The following is an 18,568-nucleotide window of genomic DNA, read 5'->3' on the forward strand; positions in this document are numbered from 1 at the left end:
CTTAGTAAATATGGTTATACTTACAAGTTTAAGTATAATTCTGAAACATTGGAAAAGTCTCAATGTATGGCAGAACGAATGGGAAGAATCAAATGAGGCAGAAAGATAAAAGTTTCTCAAATCTGAAAAGATGGGAGAGTACTTTAGTATCATGTTTGTGATCATCTTAATGATTTAGAAATCATATCATAATTAGTCCTCTAAAGGTCATCTTAGTGCATTCTTATGACTAAGAAGAGGAGTCATGAATTGTTGAAATGGTTAGATCAGGAAGATGAGTCATACTTCGTTCCAAAACAATTCTTAGAGTCATACTTCGTTCCAAAACAATTCTTAGAGTCATACTCCAAGATTGTAACTTGAGTGACATATATTAAAGAAAGGTTTAAAACACTTGTCAAATGTAAGAGTAAAAGTGTCCTACTCTTGTACATTTGAAATTGGTAAGTTGTGATGTTTTGGATAAAACAAAGACCAACTAAGTCCAATTGTGTGAAGTATTTGTCTTGATAAAGAATCCGCACTATCTCTTGAATATTTGGCAAGATAGTCTTATATGTCAAGAGGATAGTGGGAGTCTTAAAGATCCTAAAAAGAATTTCAAGAACTAATCAAGAATAAAACCTGAGGTTCTTCACTAGCACACGACTTGAGGTTTATAACCTATCGTGTTAACATATTCTGTGCACATTCCAGTTAAAGTTGGCTTTGCATAGGAGTTCTGAAAGTTCTCAATTGGTTGCATAACAACTTGGAAGCAATGGCAGGCCCTGTACTGCCAGGTGGCAAGAAGTTAAGATTGCATAAGTTCAGTCCATATGAGTTTGGATTTGTCATTATCCTTGTCTTGTGACTATGGTTTTGACGATTCACATGGATAAGAACACATACACCATAAAATCTAAGGGTCATAAGGTATCTCTCCGATTCATGAAAATGATGGTGAGGAAATACTTCCACCAAGTAGATTTGAAGCAGATGGCAAAAGGTCTAAACAATTGAGACTATGATTACGGCATCCCTTTTCATAGTTCTGAAATTGTTTAGACACACATGCATGCTATCTAAGGAAAGGTGTATGATTTTGATAAAGTTTTATCAAAGCATCTCGTATCAGAAATCTGAACTTTGGTAAGAAAGTCAATAAAGTATTGATTTCTAGAAGTCCAGTTGATTTCTGAGTACATGTCAAAGCTAGTGGGAGCATAAGTTTTATGCTAATAATCATCATGTTAGTGGGAGCATGATAATTCTTGTTAGTGTTGCAAGTTAGCAATGTTAATTATAGAAAACAAAAGTTTCAATTCATGAGGCTGCAGGGATTGAAAAAGTTGTTTTGCTATAATTAAGGGAGAGGATATACTTCATTTCAGTTCTAAAGGCTTAGATTGAGACCTTAATCATCTTTAGTCAAGAATATATATATGAATTTCATGTTGGATTGGTTCTACTTAAGGAAATTCTATATATTGCGTTCTCAAAATTCGATTATGATTACGGCATCCCTCTTCATAGTCAAATTTTGAAAACATGGAAAATAAAAATATTGTAGAAAAAGACTGGTCTAGAATCATGTCTTTATGTGAGACATCATGAATCGTGTACCATTTGCTTTGGGTACAGGATCGATTGCATGTGTTATAATATTTGTCATTTCTAAATTTTTCCAAATGCCCAGAGGCATTAAGAAGGGAAAAGGTCTAGAATTGGATATGACTAAAATGATTAAGCAATTGTCGAGGACAATCTGAGGTTTACCAAAGATTGGTTGCTCAGGGACAGTTGGAAGTATAGTGCTAATTTTGGAAGGACCATATTGACATATTCTGAAAAGAGGCATCTCTTATTCAGAAGTGATAATCAAAATGAGAATATGGAGTTGTCTCCATAGGTGGAAGTTATCTGTGTAGGATTAGAAAACTTAATGCAAGAAGCATGTCCAAAGCAATGTACTTTGAATATGAGACTTAGTTTCCATGGAGTTGATCTCCATTGGAATACCTTATAATGACTGTTGACAAGTCTTTGTGACTTTGTACATATTCATTACAAGAGGGTCAGTGCATACAAGTTTAAAATCTAAACAGATTTCAGTAAATGATAAGAATTTGGAATTCTCACATTTTTCGATAAGGATTTGGGAGTGTGAAATTAGAATCATTGAAATTATGTTCAATTGGTTTATTTCACAAAGTAAGGATCATAGACAAACATAGAGTGCATACTTGGTGTATGGCAAAGCTATTGTTTAAGAAAAACATAGTGTACATGTTTGGAGCATGGGACAACTAGTGTTTTTAATTCAAGTATAAAGTTGATAAAACCGAAACAATGAATAATGAGTAATCACTATGGTGATAAATAAAAGTGTTTATTTATATTCATAGGGTTTGATACCATATTTGATTCATTTATTCTTGTGTTTCACTTTGCATGTATTGACTTCCAGAATAACTAAGTCTCCCTTCCTGAATGATTAAGTTATTCAAACCATCCACAGTCGGTCATATGTTGGAAGTAGATATGAATCAAGACTGTCATGGGTTGGTTTGCAGAGGTCCAAGTTGGTGGACAAAGTGGTGCTACAACACTCATGAGTGCTCATAAGTTCTGAGTATTGGATTCAACCCGCGCTCATTTGAATCACTTCATGGATTTTATCACGAGTGATCATGAGACGATAATATCTTATATTCTTCAAACCTAGAGATATGAGTTGTTACTATGAGTTGGTTATACATTGATTGCACGAAAACGCATTTGGTAACTCGATGTTATAAAATGTGCCTTTGTGTATGATTCAACAAGTAGTAGAACAAGCCATATGAGTCGAAGTTTATCCATTCCTTTTACCTTCGGGATAAAAGCGATATCTGTGGGCCCCTCGATGATTTAGCGATGACACATGTGAGTGCTTGGCCAAGCCAGGACTGATTTGATTTGTTCAATCAGTCAGTCATCATAAATCGAAAATCGGGAAACAACAAATTGACAGAGAGAATGATTATAATCCATGTCTCAGTCCATATGATATCTAGAATGGAGGAATATATGATCCCTTATCTAATGGACAAGTCATTGACAAGGTCAGAGTTCGACAGCGGCTTTAAGAGCTACGATTGCCAGTTAGGTTTTGAAGTCATACTCAATAATAGTTTTAGACTTATCCAAGTGGGAGACTGTTGGATTAATGTCTAAGTCCATAACTATATTTGGTATGTACTTGACCCGACCCGGCATGGTCCATTTGGGTTGCACTTCACCGGCACAATTTATATGGATAGTCTTTTGAGAATAGTATATTTATGATTTATATTAATATATTATAAGTTCTAATATATTAATATGGAATCATATTATTTAACTAGTATTGATCAAGAATTAATTTAGAATTAATTAAGTGATCAAAAAGAACTAATTAAATATGGACTCTTATATATATGGAATGGGCCAAGTTCATTTAGGTTGGGCTAAGCTTTCATGGATGGTCCATGGAGCTTTTAACCCATGGATCCTATGTAAATGAAAGGTCATGGGTATTAGGGTTTACATTGATGTAACCCTAATCCTCCATAATATATAAAGGGGTCCTTGGCTCACAAAATTGGACAAGTGTGTGAAAATAAGAGTGGGCCGATTTTAGTGTGCATACATATTCTCTCAAGTTCTTCCAAGGTGTTTTGGTGATTTGTGATTCCATTTGAGGCTTCCACACTATTGGGGCTAAGCTCTTAAAGCTTGAAGACATCAAGCTACATCAAAAGGTATGTCATCTAACTAGAACTTTGTAGTATAGGTGCTTCATAATATGCTAGTTAGGATGAAACCTTGGAATAGTTAATATTTGCATGTATAATACAGAAAACATAGATCCAAGGTTTATAGGGTTGCATGTACACCATAGGAGTGTTAGAATGCTCAAAACCAACATAAAGGACCAAGGTTCATGCATGGTTTCATATCCACCGCCAAGATAACATTTTTATGCTTCTAACATGCCATAGGGACTAAGATCTAGAATTTCTAATATCTGGAGTTGCCCAAACTCGCAAAGAAGATTCCGTGCACAAAACAATGAGCTTATAAACAAACCCTAACTCTAAGTATCAAAAGGATCAACAATGTAGGAGCAGTTTACCTACAAAAGCTTCCTAAGATGATGTAGATTCTGGATCTTGAAGCTCAACCACATCCAAGGGTTGCTCGCCATCTTCTTCTTGCAAATATACCAAAGAGGGCCACTAATGTCACTTTCAAGCTCAAAGATCACACTCCAAATGAAACTAGGGTTTTTGGGACGTTTAGAGGTGTGGAGGCTGATAAGGGTGAGGGTACAAAGGTCATAAATGTGCTTAAATAGTGGTCATGCCCGAAAATTAGGGTTTTGCTTTTTGGCTACGTACGCCCCACGTACGCCCTGTGTAAGTGGCTCAAGGCCCTGACTCTGCATGCCCATGTACGCTAAGCATACATAGATGTACGCCCATAGTACGAAAGGACTTCTTTTGCAATAAAATCAATAACCCATGGACTAAAAGGTATCATACCTGAATCCGAGTGTTGCAAAAAATCCAAAAATCCTAACTAGAAAATAATGATAAAAGCGATAAGTAAGACAGGTTGCTAGGAGAACAACTATAATAGGGAATAGAATTGACCCTTAGGTAAAACCCAGTAGTCCTCTCATCTATAGTTTCAGGAAAACACTGGAAAAGGAAGCAGCAAGGAAAGCAGCCAAGCTTACCAGAATTTTCTTCGTAGTAAGCCAAGATCCTTCTATGGAGATGAAGGAGTAAATGGCCTAATCCACTGGATCAAAGGAATAGATTTAGGTGTAATAAAGAGATTAGGGTAAAATTTGCAACTTCCACTCTCATGGGGAAGGCCATCATCTGGTGGAGTATCCAGGTAAATGCATTAGGAGTAGATACAGCCAATACAATCTATTAGGAAGAGTTGAAAAGGAGAATGATAAGAGAATTCTGCTCTACGGGAGATTTCACCTGAGTAGAACATGAATTCAGTCAATTAAGCACTAGAGAGTCCGGTCTAGCTTTCTACACCATACACTTTGAAGACTTAGCCATGATATGCTTAGAACTGATTGGCTCAGAGAGCAAGAAAATCAGTTCATATCTCCAAGAACTAGCACCTCAAGTCAGGAAGCAGATACAAGCATACAAGCCCCACACCTTCGAGGAAACTAAGCAGCTAGCGTTCCACTTTTGGGAAACTAAAGTCCTATATGGCATGATTAAGGCCATGGAATTTGGAAGAAAATGAGGAAAAATCAACAAGGAAGGACCAATCCGACCCTTGTACAAGAGAAAGGAGGAACGGAAGCCTCCAATGGTTGTTCCCCAAAAAGGATACTTGGGAAGAATTCCCTTGTGCAGTAAGTGTGGACTGTACCATCTCAGTAGCTGTGACGATTTCAAGTGCAAGGAGTGTGGAAAAGCAGGACATATTGCAGATGCCTGCAAGAGCCAACTAATACAGTAAGGGAATACTGGAAAATAATACGAATAGGAATGTGGGGGAAAGGAAACCCCACAAAAATAATTGTAAGATTTTTTGGAGGATAATAGGAATCCTTGAAGTTTATATGTTTTAATAAAGAGTTCATTTTAATAATAGATTGAAAATGATTAACTAAAACATGGAAATTCCTCCAGAGATCCTTAACCAAAGTTTGATAGAAAAGTTTAGCTTTCCTATAGGTCTAAAATAGGATCATGGAAAATTAGATTGCTAAGGATGAAATTAAAGAATTAGAAGTAGAAAAACTAAAAAGGAAATTTAGTTAACTCAAAAAGAGAAGTAATCAACTTCCTTTATAAGAAATTGATCTCCCCGTTTAAAGTTTAAATAAGACTCGAACTTGGAGGACGAAATTCATAAAACAGGGGGAATGTAACAATTGAGATTTTTTTGTCATTAATTTTTACTAGAAGTTAGGTTCAACTCAAAAGGACAAAAATTTCCCATATTGAAGGATAATATGGAAAGTTGAGTCGAAAATAAAGTAATAAAAAGTTAAAATGGTTAGCATATTTGGAAAATACGCGACCTAATGATCCCAAAAATTAACAGTGTCGAGAAAATCTAACTCTGATTGGAAGAGTTATGATTGATGACGAATAAGAACCAACCATATTAATAACGCTATTGACGTAAGAAATAGAAAAAAGAGAACGGTTGAGTTTTGGCAAACACTACAAAAAGGAAATTTGTAGTAAAGCATGAGATAACAACTTGAGAAGAAAGAAGGGAAAAAATGGAAGTCGTATGCAGGAGATACGATTTTTATAAAATATAAAAATGTGGGTCAAAAATGAAAGTTAATATTAGAAGATGTAACCTAAAGGCAAGTTGTAGTTCTACGAAAGAGCTACATAAATATATAAAGAGGGTATGAAAAAAAGTTCATATGAAGAAAATACGAAATTTTAAAAAGAATTAAAGGGTACGCGTCAATGTGCACGCCATGCCCGTCACACACATCTGACCACAGATTCGTCAGAGATTTGGAAACGTAGACCACAAGAAGGGTGACACGTAACAAGATTTGGATGGGGCACGAAGAGAGTGCACGCCACGCAGCAGAGTGCCCGGCGCGCACCATCACTATAAATAGGGGTGTTTGCTTCCTGGTTTTTCATCTCAAACCAACCTCCAAATTCTCTCTCTACACTTCAATACCCTCTCGATGGCAAGATACTTTGGTTACAATAGTTTGGGCTCTCCTCGATACGCTATTAGAGTGAGTTCACGGCCCCTATTTTACTGTTTTAAAATGTTTTCAGGGGGAAATTCATGCTTAACAAATGATTTTATAAAAATATTTATCTTAGAAATATTAAGTCATTTTATTATAAGGAATATACCTTATGATAGTATAACTGTCGATACTATGCCTAGATTTAAGCTATAATCTGTGTCTAAAAGATATGATGCCCGATAATCTAGGAGTAGGTAATACCTAGATGTTATAATGACCAAATCCCTAGGAAACGGTAAGTACATAGGAGTTATGCTATACAGGATTTAGGATATCCATTGTACTTAAATGTTACACTGCCCAAACATCATGTTAAAATAACCATAACTAGGGTATATATATGACAATTTATATATACATATATATATATATATATATATATATATATATATATATATATATATATCAGATAATTATGAGATCATAAATATAATTATCAAATATATATATATATATATATATATATATATATATATATATATATATACACACACGTACAAAGATCATTTGATGATAAATACCTGGAAGAGGTATATACAAAGATAGTGTGACGTAGATATACATATATTAAGACATATATATATATATATATATATATATATATATATATATATATATATATATATATATATATATATATATATATATATATATATATATATATATATATATATATATGATTAAAAGATAAAAGATAAAAGCGTATGGTGAATACATTAGTGAATTGGGTATTCATCCAAAAGTCTTGATTAAATTCGACATATCCCTAATACCTATAATTGTTAATCTTGCGAGAGCTAGGAAGTTATGTATAGATCTATACGATGCCATGAAAAACCCGCCTGCGATTGCTAGCTACAATCCCGGCAGGATGCCTTCCATATAATTTTACTATTCGACGGCCGATGAAGCGTCGTGATCAAAGGTAAATTTACGGTTGTAGCTTGGATTATAGGGGCTCAAATTAATATATTAAAACATGTTGTAGATCTTAGATTATTATTAGGTACGTCGGGTATGGTAATTAAAATATGTTAGATTCGTTAGAAATCCTTAAATGATAGTAAATTGGGATTAACAAAATACAATCCTAATTATATTACTTTAGGTTCCTTAGATATACTGAAAAGATAGTCATTTAAGATCACTAAAATATATCTTAAAAGATAGAATACTATATAAATAAATAATAATGGTTTTCACTAAAGAAAAGTATTCTTAAAAAGAATTGAAAATTTCAATATAAAAACTCGTGCACTCACCAACATTATGTTGACTTTCAAAATGCATGTATTCTTAGGTTAATAGGATTGGCGCTCTTGATCAGCTTCAAGGTGCATCTTGGTTTTCCAAGATTGATTAGTGAATAGTGTACCATCAGATGAGGGTCAGGGATGATGATGTATAGAATACAACCTTCAAAACTCGGTATGGTCATTATAAGTTTGTGGTGATGTCATTTTGATTCATCAATACACCAACGGCGTTCATGGATATGATGAACTAAGTCTGCAAGCCGATGCTGGATCGATCTGTGATTGTATTCATTTATGATATTTTGGTCTACGCCAAGACCGAGTAGCACGGGAAACATTTTCGAGAGGTGTTGGAGACGCTGAGGAGGGAGAGGTTTTATGCCAAATTCTCCAAATGCAAGTTTTGGTTGTGCGAGGTGCAGTTTCTAGGGCATATCGTTAACCAGAAGGGTATCTTGGTTGACCCGACCAAGATCAAGGTCGTGATGTGATGGGAGGTTCCGAGGACCGCATCTTAGATTCGGAGTTTCTTAGGTCTCGCAAGGTACTACTGGAGATTTATCCAGGATTTCTCCAAGATCGCAGCGCCTTAGACTTGTTTGACAAAGAAGAATGTGACTTTTCGGTGGGGGTCTGATTAGCAGTTGGCTTTTGAGACTCTGAGGCATAAATTGTGTGAGGCCCTGATTCTTGCGCTCCCTGAGGGTTTGGATGATTTTGTGGTTTATTGTGATGTCTCTACTTTGGGTTTGGGGCGGTTCTTATGCATAGGGGTCACATGATTGCTTACGCTTCGAGGCAGCTTAAGGCCCCTGAGGCGAGCTACCATCCGCATGATTTGGAGTTGGGGGCCGTAGTGTTTGACCTTAACATCTTGAGACATTACCTGTATGGGGTTCGGTGTACAATTTACACTGACAAAAAAGTTTGAGGTATTTTGTCACACCCCGCTAAAACGGAAACACGAGGCGTGGCAGTATAAAGGGTTTCATAGCAAAAGTTAAAAGACAACACCAACCATAGTATTAAAAATCATTACAATTTTACAATGGGTTTGAACAACTTTTAAAAGAAATTACAATGTAAATTGAAATATAATACATGCGAATGCTCCTAAAAGTGAAGTGTCCCTAAGTGCCACTTACTCGATGATTCCTGAAAAAGCATGTAAAACGAGCGTCAACTATAAAAATAGTTGGTGAGTACTCACAAGTTTAAAAATAATATTGGTTTCATGAATCGAAATCAAAATTTCGATATAAGTTTTCATAGATAAAAATATATTGCTAAAATGAGTAAATAAGTTTGTGTAAACAAAGTTCGTTGTCATCATGAGAAATAAAGTATGTTGCCCAAAAGAGATGCAACGTTCATATCCTCATGGGAAATAAAGTTTGTTACTAAAATGAGTAATAAAGTTTCACTGCTACAAGGAACAAACAAGTTTGTTACTATAGGAAGTAACCAAGTTTGTTGCTAAAACAAGTAAATAAATATTTAGTAACAAAAGTTCGTTGTTATAATGAGATACAAAGTTTATTGCTATAATAAGTAACGAGTTTGTATGTGTATGAGCAAACAATGAGTTCTCAACCAAGCCTATGACTGAAGCCCTGTCAAGATCTATGCTTATCGTTCCATAGATTATATGGTATCATGCACTCCAGCAATCAGGCGAGTGAGGAGTTGTCAATTCCTAATAGCGCTATCCACAATGACCATTGGCTCAAAGAGTTAATAGTTAGAGAAAAGTGTAAGGGAAGGGCCTTAAGACGATAAGTTCTCATGTTCCGTGTTGCATAGACATACATAGAGAGATATAGCAATAAAATAGCAATCATGTTTGATACAAATCAATTTAAATACAACGAACAAATAATAATTTTCCGGGACATGCTTTTCCACCCCAAAACATAAAAACTGAAAATAGGGGAGTGCGTGAATACTCATAATGCATTGAGATGATGCAAATGATGTCTTGAACTACGTTCCACGTGTACCACTACCGATTCCTACAATAATGGTATTCGCTAGTGAGTCTCTAATCGAAATCTAACACTAGTATACTTACTACTACAATAGAATTATGCCAAAATTGTGTGAAAATTTAATATTGATAAGTTACAAACATTTTTCTGAAATGGTGAAATTTTATAGCTCATGTGATTAAGACAATTTTGGATATTAATTTTCAGATTTTTGTAATATTAATTGAGGGTATTTCAACACATTTAAATGTGTTTTAAGCTCTTAAAAAGCCAAAATACTATTAAAAATTTTCCAAAAATTCTCAAACTTTGCATTTTCATTCTAAACACAGTAGAGGTCTTCCAGAAAATTTCCCTTGAATTTTTGATGTGATTAACTATTTTTCCCAATTTTTAAGCCTTCATAACAATATAAATTTGTGAAAAATAGGATCCAGATGATAAAAATTCTCAAACATTTTATAATACTACCATTAGACATAGTTAACCTGGTAAAAATATAAAAATGGATTTCCAAACTATTTAACCCAATTTTATGATTTTTGAGCATTTATTCTAATAAAAATTGAAATAAACAGAAAACAGTTTCCAAAATTTCCCAAACTTTTTCAGTTACTGTTATTAAACATTATTAAGCTGGAAAAAATATAAAAATGGATTTCTAAACTGTTTAACCCAATTTTATGAATTTTTGTGCATTTATTCTAATAAAAAATGAAATAAATAGAAAGCTGTTTCCAACATTACCCAAACTTTTTCTATTACTGTTATTAAACATTATTAAGCTGGGAAAAATATAAAAATGAATTTCTAAACTATTTAACCCAGATTTTATGATTTTTGTGCATTTATTCTAATAAAAATGGATTTAAGTGTATTTAATCTTGGGAAAATAGATGAAAAATAGCATACAGAAGAGAAAAATTATCAAAATTTTTATGTAGCATCCTAATATATTATAAGGTGTTCTGGTAAATTTTCATTAATTTTGGATGAGTAAAACTATTTTTCCTGTTTTTAGTCCATTATAAACACAACAAATCATGAAAAATAGATACACATTTTTAAACATTCCTACAATATTTTCCTGAGTCTTCCTCATAGGGTAGAAGCTGCGAAAATTATTAGATACCCTTTTTATATTCCCTAATGTAGTTTTATGATTTATTAGAGCTAAACAAAAAGAAAATTCAAAACCATATTAAACAGTAACAAAAGTCATTGAAACTTCATGGGAGATGTTTATTAACTTAATTGATCTTCCAATAATTTTTCCAGAATTTATTTACTAGTGTAAGTATTTTATATGATTTAACACTCTATTTTCTTATTATTTTCATGTAAAAATAAAGGAAATATATATTGAGCTGAAAATTTCCAAAATGCATCTTCATACCATGTAATAACAATGAAAAATTGTTTTCTTATTTTTGATGCCGAAAAACATTCCTAAAGGCTCAATAAATTATAGAGAAAACTTGGTTCTTGTGATTTTGGTAAAGATTATTGATGTTACTTTGAGAATTTTTGTAACATGTTCCCAAGACTTTTGAATCAAGATCTTTTTGTACCTATTAATACATGATGTTAAGAGTTCAAAATAATTTTTGAATGATTTTTAGTGATGAATAAGTCCTTTGAACATGCAACACAAAACAAATGTTCATAAGGAAAGTGCTGTTTGAGCAACAATTTTGTAAAAATTGTTAAAAATCGAAATATTGGAATTTTCCAGTGAGGTTAGATGGGTTTGAAAGCTAACTCAAAATATTATATTTCAGAAAAAGAATCACGAATTTTGGTTAAGAAATGAGTGAGATATTGCAGTTTAAAGTCAGGTAAAGAAATCTGGCAGATTGCATGCATGATGATTGGTTAGAAAAGTGAGTTTTCATCATTTCCTTGAGTAAATCTTTTGAAATATTTAAAATATATGATGATAAACTCGTATTTTAGTCATGTTTCCAGAGATCAAAAGATTAAAACTTATCAAAATGTATACATTCATTTATGAACAAAATTTTGTTTCTCAAAAACTCTTGACTTGAGTTTGATGTTTTAGTCCTAAAATCGATTTTTGCACTAAGATCATGAACATGCAACCTTGTTTATCATACATGCATGGTGTTAAAACACATTCATAATGTTCTAAAAACCATTTTAACAAAAAGAAAACAAGTTTGAAGAAGATGAAGAAGGAGAAAGTGTAAGAAAAATAGCAAAACTTGAAGGAAAAGTGAAGTAGAAATCGATTTTACCTTCAAGAACACCACAAGATGATGAAGATTTCGAGTTTGAGGAGTGTTCTTGGGTTTGTTTTCTGGAAAATTTCGTGGTTCTTAGAGGGAGGAAGAGAGAATGGAATGGTGTTTGGAGAAAAAAATTAGAGAGAAGGTAGAGAGAGTTTTCTAGAGAGAGAAAGAAGAGAGATGTGTGTGTGTTGGAGAATGAGAGTGTGAGAGAGAGATATGGGGAGAGAGGGATCCGAATTTTTTTGTATAATACCCCTTTCTCATTCATTTTCTTTTATAAAATTTAAGTTATTTTATAAAATATCTCAATTTTTATATAAAATGTGCACTAAAATCAAGTTTTTATTCATAAAACCTTGATTTTTGATTTATAAATTAAGGGTAAATGTTAATGAGTTAAATTTTATTTTCCTTGAATGCATTTTTATAATTTTAATTATTATAAGATCATATTATGAGGTTCATAACTATGTTTATAGAAATTTTAAGGTTAAATTTCATAAATTTAGGTTTTTAGGGCATTTAGGGTTTTTGAGAGTTTGTAAATCTTTAGATATCAAAATCAATAGAATCTTTGATACTTAAATTTATCTTATGGTATTATAAATCTTTTATAGTTATAATAATGTTTGTAACTTATTTTATCGGCTTATTGGCATTCTATGTAGTGGTTTCGAGATTCAAGCGAAATTGAGGAAATCAAGTATACTAGTCCTAGTTTTCAACTTTGACTCAAGTTTCTATGAGATTATGACCTAATTTCTACTACTAGGTCAAGTGCAAGATGGGTGTATATGATTCATCAAATGGTGTTCAAGTCAAGGAATGACCCGAATGTGGATAATCATTAAAGTTAAGTAGTTGTAGAATTCACATAACAATGTGAAATCTAAGTACACTATCATTCGATTCTACTTGTTTCCAAGTTTCTAGTAGGTTATAACTTAGCTTCTAGTTACTAAGTCTAGTATGTGTCGTGCCTATACGTGCAACTAAGTTTAGTCAAATCTAGAATCGACTCGAATTTTAACGGTTGTCACATATTTGATGGACCAGTCGAATCTAAAGATGCGGCAGCGGAGATGGTTGGAAGTGGTAAAAGATTATGATTTCGAGATCTGTACCACTCTGATAAGTCCAATGTGGTGGCCGATGCCTTGAACCGCAAGGCCATGTGTTTGTCTATCCAGGATATCTGCTTGAGGATGACAATCACTTCGCCTTTAATGGATTTCATCAAGAAGGCTCAGGTGGAGGGTTTAAAAATGGAAAATTGGAAGACCGAGCGGATCAGAGGACATATTCCCTTATTTTTTAGAGACAGTCGGGGGTTGTTGACTTAGTGCGGTAGAGTCTGGGTTCCAGCGTCAGGTGGGGTGAGACAGACGATTCTAGAGGAGGCGCATAAGTCAAATTTTTCTATCCATCTAGGGGCCACGAACATGTATAAGGATTTGAGGTTAAGTTATTGGTGGCCCTGTATGAAGAGGTAGATAGCTTGGTTTGTTGAGGGATGCTTGACTTGCAGGATAGTCAAGGCCGAGCATCAGAGACCCCATGGCAAGATGCAGCCCTTACCCATTCCCATGTGGAAATGGGAGGAGATCACCATGGATTTCATCACAAAATTGTCAAGGACGGCACGTGGTTTTGATTCTATATGGGTCATTATGGACAAACTGACCAAGAGTGCGCCTTTCATACCGATTGCCGAGAGCATATCCGCAGAGAAGTTAGCTGACATTTATGTCCGGGAGGTAGTAGTTCGGCATAGGGTTCTAGTCTCTGTGGTTTCGGACCGGAATGTTCGTTTCACCTCCAGGTTTTGAAGGAAGATTCATGAGGAGTTGGGTACTCATTTGCATTTTAGTACAACATACCACCCTCAGACCAATGGTCAGCCCGAGCGGACGAATAAAATGCTCAAGGATATGCTCCGGGATTGTGTGTTGGATTTTGGAAGGAGTTGGGATACTTAACTTCCACTGGCCGAGTTCTCCTACAACAACATTTATCATGCTAGTATTTACCAACCACCATTTGAGACGTTGTATGGAAGAAGGTGCAGGACCACAGTTTGCTGGGGGGAGATCGGCCATCGAGTCATGGGAACTACAGAGGTTGTACTCAACACTACTGAGTTAATCCAACAGGTGTGCGATAGGTTGCGAGAAGTGCAAATTCGCCGAAAGAGTTTTGCCGATCGGCGGCGTTCGGACCTCGAGTTTCAGGTAGGATACTTGATGCTTCTGAAGGTGTCACCTTCGAAAGGTGTCATCCGATTTCGGAAGCGGGGCATGTTGGGCCCCAGATTTATTAAACCTTTTAGGATTTCGGCCCGAGTGGGAAAGGTTTCATACAGGATGGATTTGCTTGATGAGCTCAGCCAAATCCATAACACCTTCCATGTATCTCAGCTCCGGAAGTGTGTAGCCAATGAGTCCGCAGTTGTTCCTCTGGATGATATTCGGGTTGATGATCGCCTGAATTATATAGAAAGACCGGTAGCAATCTTATATCGGAAGACGGAGGCTCTTCATAACAAGGAAGTGTCACTGGTCAAGGTCCAGTGGCAACATCAGAAGAGTTCCGAATGGACATAGGAATCCGAGGCGGAGATGCGAGAGCACTACCCTAATTTTTTCGCGGCAACCGACTTTGAGGGCAAAGTCTAGTACAAGTGAGGGAGAGTTGTAACATCTTTTGTTCCAGGTATTTTCTTGTGGACCTTTAAATTATGAATTGTTTGCAAGAAGGTTCCCTAATCGAAATTTCATGACTTTTAGTTGTTGTTTGAGTACGTTAGGCATACACGTCGGTACGCTGGGCGTACTGAGACCCGCGTCAGTATGCTACGCATACTCCGGTGTGTTGGGCGTATGTGGTTTACACAAAAACCCTAAATATTAGCGTTTGTGCACTACGTAAGCACCATTATAGCCCAAGACCTTTCCCTTTATCAGCCTCCATCCCAATATCGACCCTCCTTGCAAACTCTAGATCATTTTGAGCATTTTGAGCTTTTGGAGTAAATTGTATGCTTCCTTGTTTGTGAAGAAGGACCTTCAACAAGTAGGTGTTGCTCTCAAGACTTTGGACCCAACATTTTCTCTTCATTGTGCACCATTTAGAGGTATAAAGCTCCAAACTTGGCTTATGATTATTTAGATCTTAGTTAAGCCTTGATTTTCATCTTTTTATCCTAACGCCAAGAGCTTGGTGAGTAGGAGGTACTCCAAAGCCTTTCAGGTGTCCTTTCAGATGTTTTAAGGCATTTTAAGTTATAAAAATGCAAGCTTGGATCTTGATTTGTCCCCATGCAAGAGTTATGGTGTAGGAAAAAGTTTGAGTAAGCCAGGTTTTAGTGTGGGGCTTCTTGTAACCATGCAAAGGCATAAAGTTTCAACTTTATGGCCTTAGGGTATTATTAAGCTTAGATCTAAAAATTGGACGTAGGGTCTTAATGAATTAAGACCTTATTATGGGTTTTGATTTCGGGGAGCGTACGTTGGGCGTAACTCCCAGTACGTCGCACGTACTACCCCTCAGTCGCGATCCATTTCACGTATTGGTCGAGTACGCTGCGCGTAGCAGTTGGTGCGCCAGACGTACGGTCCAGATTTGATGATTTCGGGCCTTAAATCGTTGGGCTTTGCTTGTTGGGCTTGTACCATTGATTTTCATGGTGATGGGTCATTTTTATTTTGAGCCCATTTTGCCCTTTGGTTGATCTTGGGGGTTGGGCCTAGGATTTTTATTGGGCTTAAAAGAAAAGGATAAATTGGCCCTTTTTATCTTGGACATTAGGAAAGTAATGTAGGTTTCCAGCTTTGGGTTAAGTCCCAATTATTAATTGAGGCTTTGTTTGTGTAGTTAGCACGGGGATTTTTCCAGTCCAGCCGCCCGAACATTTATCTGATTTTTCAGCAGTTGAGGTGAGTGTCCTCACTAGATCCATGGGTCGAAGGTACCATTGACGGCCCATTGCTTCTTGTGTGCAATGTTAGATGCCTTGTGATAATTATATGGAAGACCAGGATCATGCCCCGGGCATTTGCATGAAATACCAGGGTATGGCCCCTGGCAGTTATATGAAAGACTAGGATATGGCCCCTTGAATTTGTATGCAAGACATGGATTTAGCCCTCGGCATTGAATTATATGATTGATCTTTAAATGAAAAATTTTATAACTATTTTCAAGTAATTAAATTTTTAGTGGTCATCTTCATTTCGGGGACCAAGGTTCTTCATTCCTTATCTTTACATTTGTCAATCTTTTCATCTGTCGACCCAAAGTCTAAATCTGCAAACCTGCAAATACATAAACCATGTCACTGATTGTCTATGATACAAAAAAGCTACAAAATGACTTTATAAACTAACTCACTAAAATAAAATGAGAATGCAAAGTCATCTCTATTTTCTTGGTCTTTACCAGAAGATGCGTCTTTGGATTTTTCCTTTTACTTTTCAGATCTTCCATACAACTGTAATGGGGAACAATTAACCATGAGAAGGGAAATGTGGAACGGATTAAGTAAATACATGGTGATTAAAGCAATGAAGGTAAGAACAATCTCTACGGTATCACTTGAAGCTTCCCTTAATGAAATCAAAAATCGATTCTCACCCCCAAAATCTTTCCTTAAAGTCGCTGCTAAAACCTGAAAACAATTACTATGTGTCATCCGACCAAATTCAAATAAAAAATTAATAATATAAGCTCTCTTTGTAATGCACATACAAGAACATGACTAAATGGAGGAAATACCTAAAAGTTTACATTTTGATGATTAAAGAACCAGGTTTATGCTTCGTTACAAGAACATGACCATCATGTACACAAAAAATTACCATAATTCTCCACAAGATTTATATATTGTTTTTTCATTATCAAAAGGTAGTTTAGACATTTGATTAAACCTTGGATTGATACCATATCGAACCACACATTTGCACCTCGGCAGATACACTTTCCAATATGTTTACTCATTGAGACATTTTGTCAAACAGTTTACATTCGTAATAAGAAAACCCATATATAAATACAGACGGCAAAATGTTAAGCTACTCTTTTGCATCCTAAAGAAGGATTATATGAGGTTAGATAAGGATTAAGGAATTTTGGTGTCAGATGTAGTAAAAAAGGAAGAAAATTGACCTAAATACAGTAAAAAAAAACTGGAAAAAGGCAACTATGAATGTGTGTAGTACGTGGGGGTTGTGTCGTTGTGTTCTTCCCCTTTTTCTCGTACCCTTGAGGCCGACCAGCTAGCAGCTCTTTCAGAATCCTAAATTTATCAGTGAAAAATGGTAACGCTAGTGAAAAAAGAAGAAATAATGCCGATAATGAAGGAAGAAGCAAGTAGATAGAATTAATCTACAGATTTGAAATGTTAATACCAGCAAACCGGGCCGCTCATGACTTCCAACATAGGGTGATGCTTGAATGAAAGCATCTACAAATGATTAGCTCCATTTCTCTTATATGTAACGGAAATCGATGATTAAGTTAGCAAAAAGAAATTTGAATGAAGGAAAGAGAGAAACAAAAATCAAACAAGGAGGACGTGAAAGCAACAAACTGTTTACCGACTGAGAAGAAGGCACGTGAGAAGAAGCATGAAGGCGATGGTACTGGTGGAGATTTGAGTGTAGAGGTTGTGGTCGTGGTACCAACAATATTGGTGGCAGCGGTAGTAGAAACAGGTTTTTGTTGTGAGGATTAGATCGAAGAATCCATGAGTTCATCTAGTACATCGGTCCGAATAAGAAAAGTATTAGACAATAGCGGTGGAGGGAGCCAATATTCGTTCCTGATTTAAGAGAAGGGAAACCGACGACGTAAAATCGAGAAGTAAAACATATAAACATCTGATCAAAACGCATCAATCGAAGCCCTCCATTCATGTATGAACACATAAAGCAACAAATGGAAAAACAGGAGTGGTAGCTGAGGCGGTGGAGATGGTGAACCCATGTCACGGTGGAGGGCTTCTCGATTTTTTATGGAGACGTGTTTGGAGAAGAGTAAGAGATCTATGGTAAGTGGAGAAGACGACATCATACTATGTGACCGATATAAAAAGTGGAATCCAGAAGGTGAGGCAACCGAGTTTTGAGCAGTACCTAACTCGACTTGGGTACTGTTCATAAGTATGTTGTGCTTTTATTAATATATAATTGAAAAAAAAAAATCAATGTTCTGTCTTATTTTGTACTTTAATATATACTTCCTTATGTTAATGTTTTGACGTTGCAACCTAAATGTGTTTACCTTTGGATCGAA

General features: G+C 35.4%; 1 long non-coding RNA gene across 11 annotated transcripts; it reads right to left on the reverse strand.

The window, feature by feature from the left end:
- Positions 1 to 16,402: 16,402 nt before the first annotated feature.
- Positions 16,403 to 18,352, reverse strand: LOC145162992 (uncharacterized). 11 transcript variants are annotated; one of them, XR_013739484.1, is made up of 6 exons: positions 17,872 to 18,352; positions 17,683 to 17,762; positions 17,494 to 17,570; positions 16,910 to 16,943; positions 16,667 to 16,766; positions 16,403 to 16,590 (listed from the first exon to the last, which is right to left on the reverse strand). It is a non-coding gene; the product is annotated as an uncharacterized LOC145162992 (long non-coding RNA). The 11 variants fall into 11 exon arrangements; XR_013739492.1 differs by having other exon boundaries at positions 16,715 to 16,766; positions 17,683 to 18,352; XR_013739494.1 differs by having other exon boundaries at positions 17,441 to 17,570; positions 17,683 to 18,352.
- Positions 18,353 to 18,568: the final 216 nt, after the last annotated feature.

This window comes from Lactuca virosa, chromosome 3 (genome assembly GCF_052849685.1).
Source record: "Lactuca virosa cultivar CGN04683 chromosome 3, Lactuca_virosa_CGN04683_v6, whole genome shotgun sequence".
Lineage (NCBI taxonomy): Eukaryota > Viridiplantae > Streptophyta > Magnoliopsida > Asterales > Asteraceae > Lactuca > Lactuca virosa.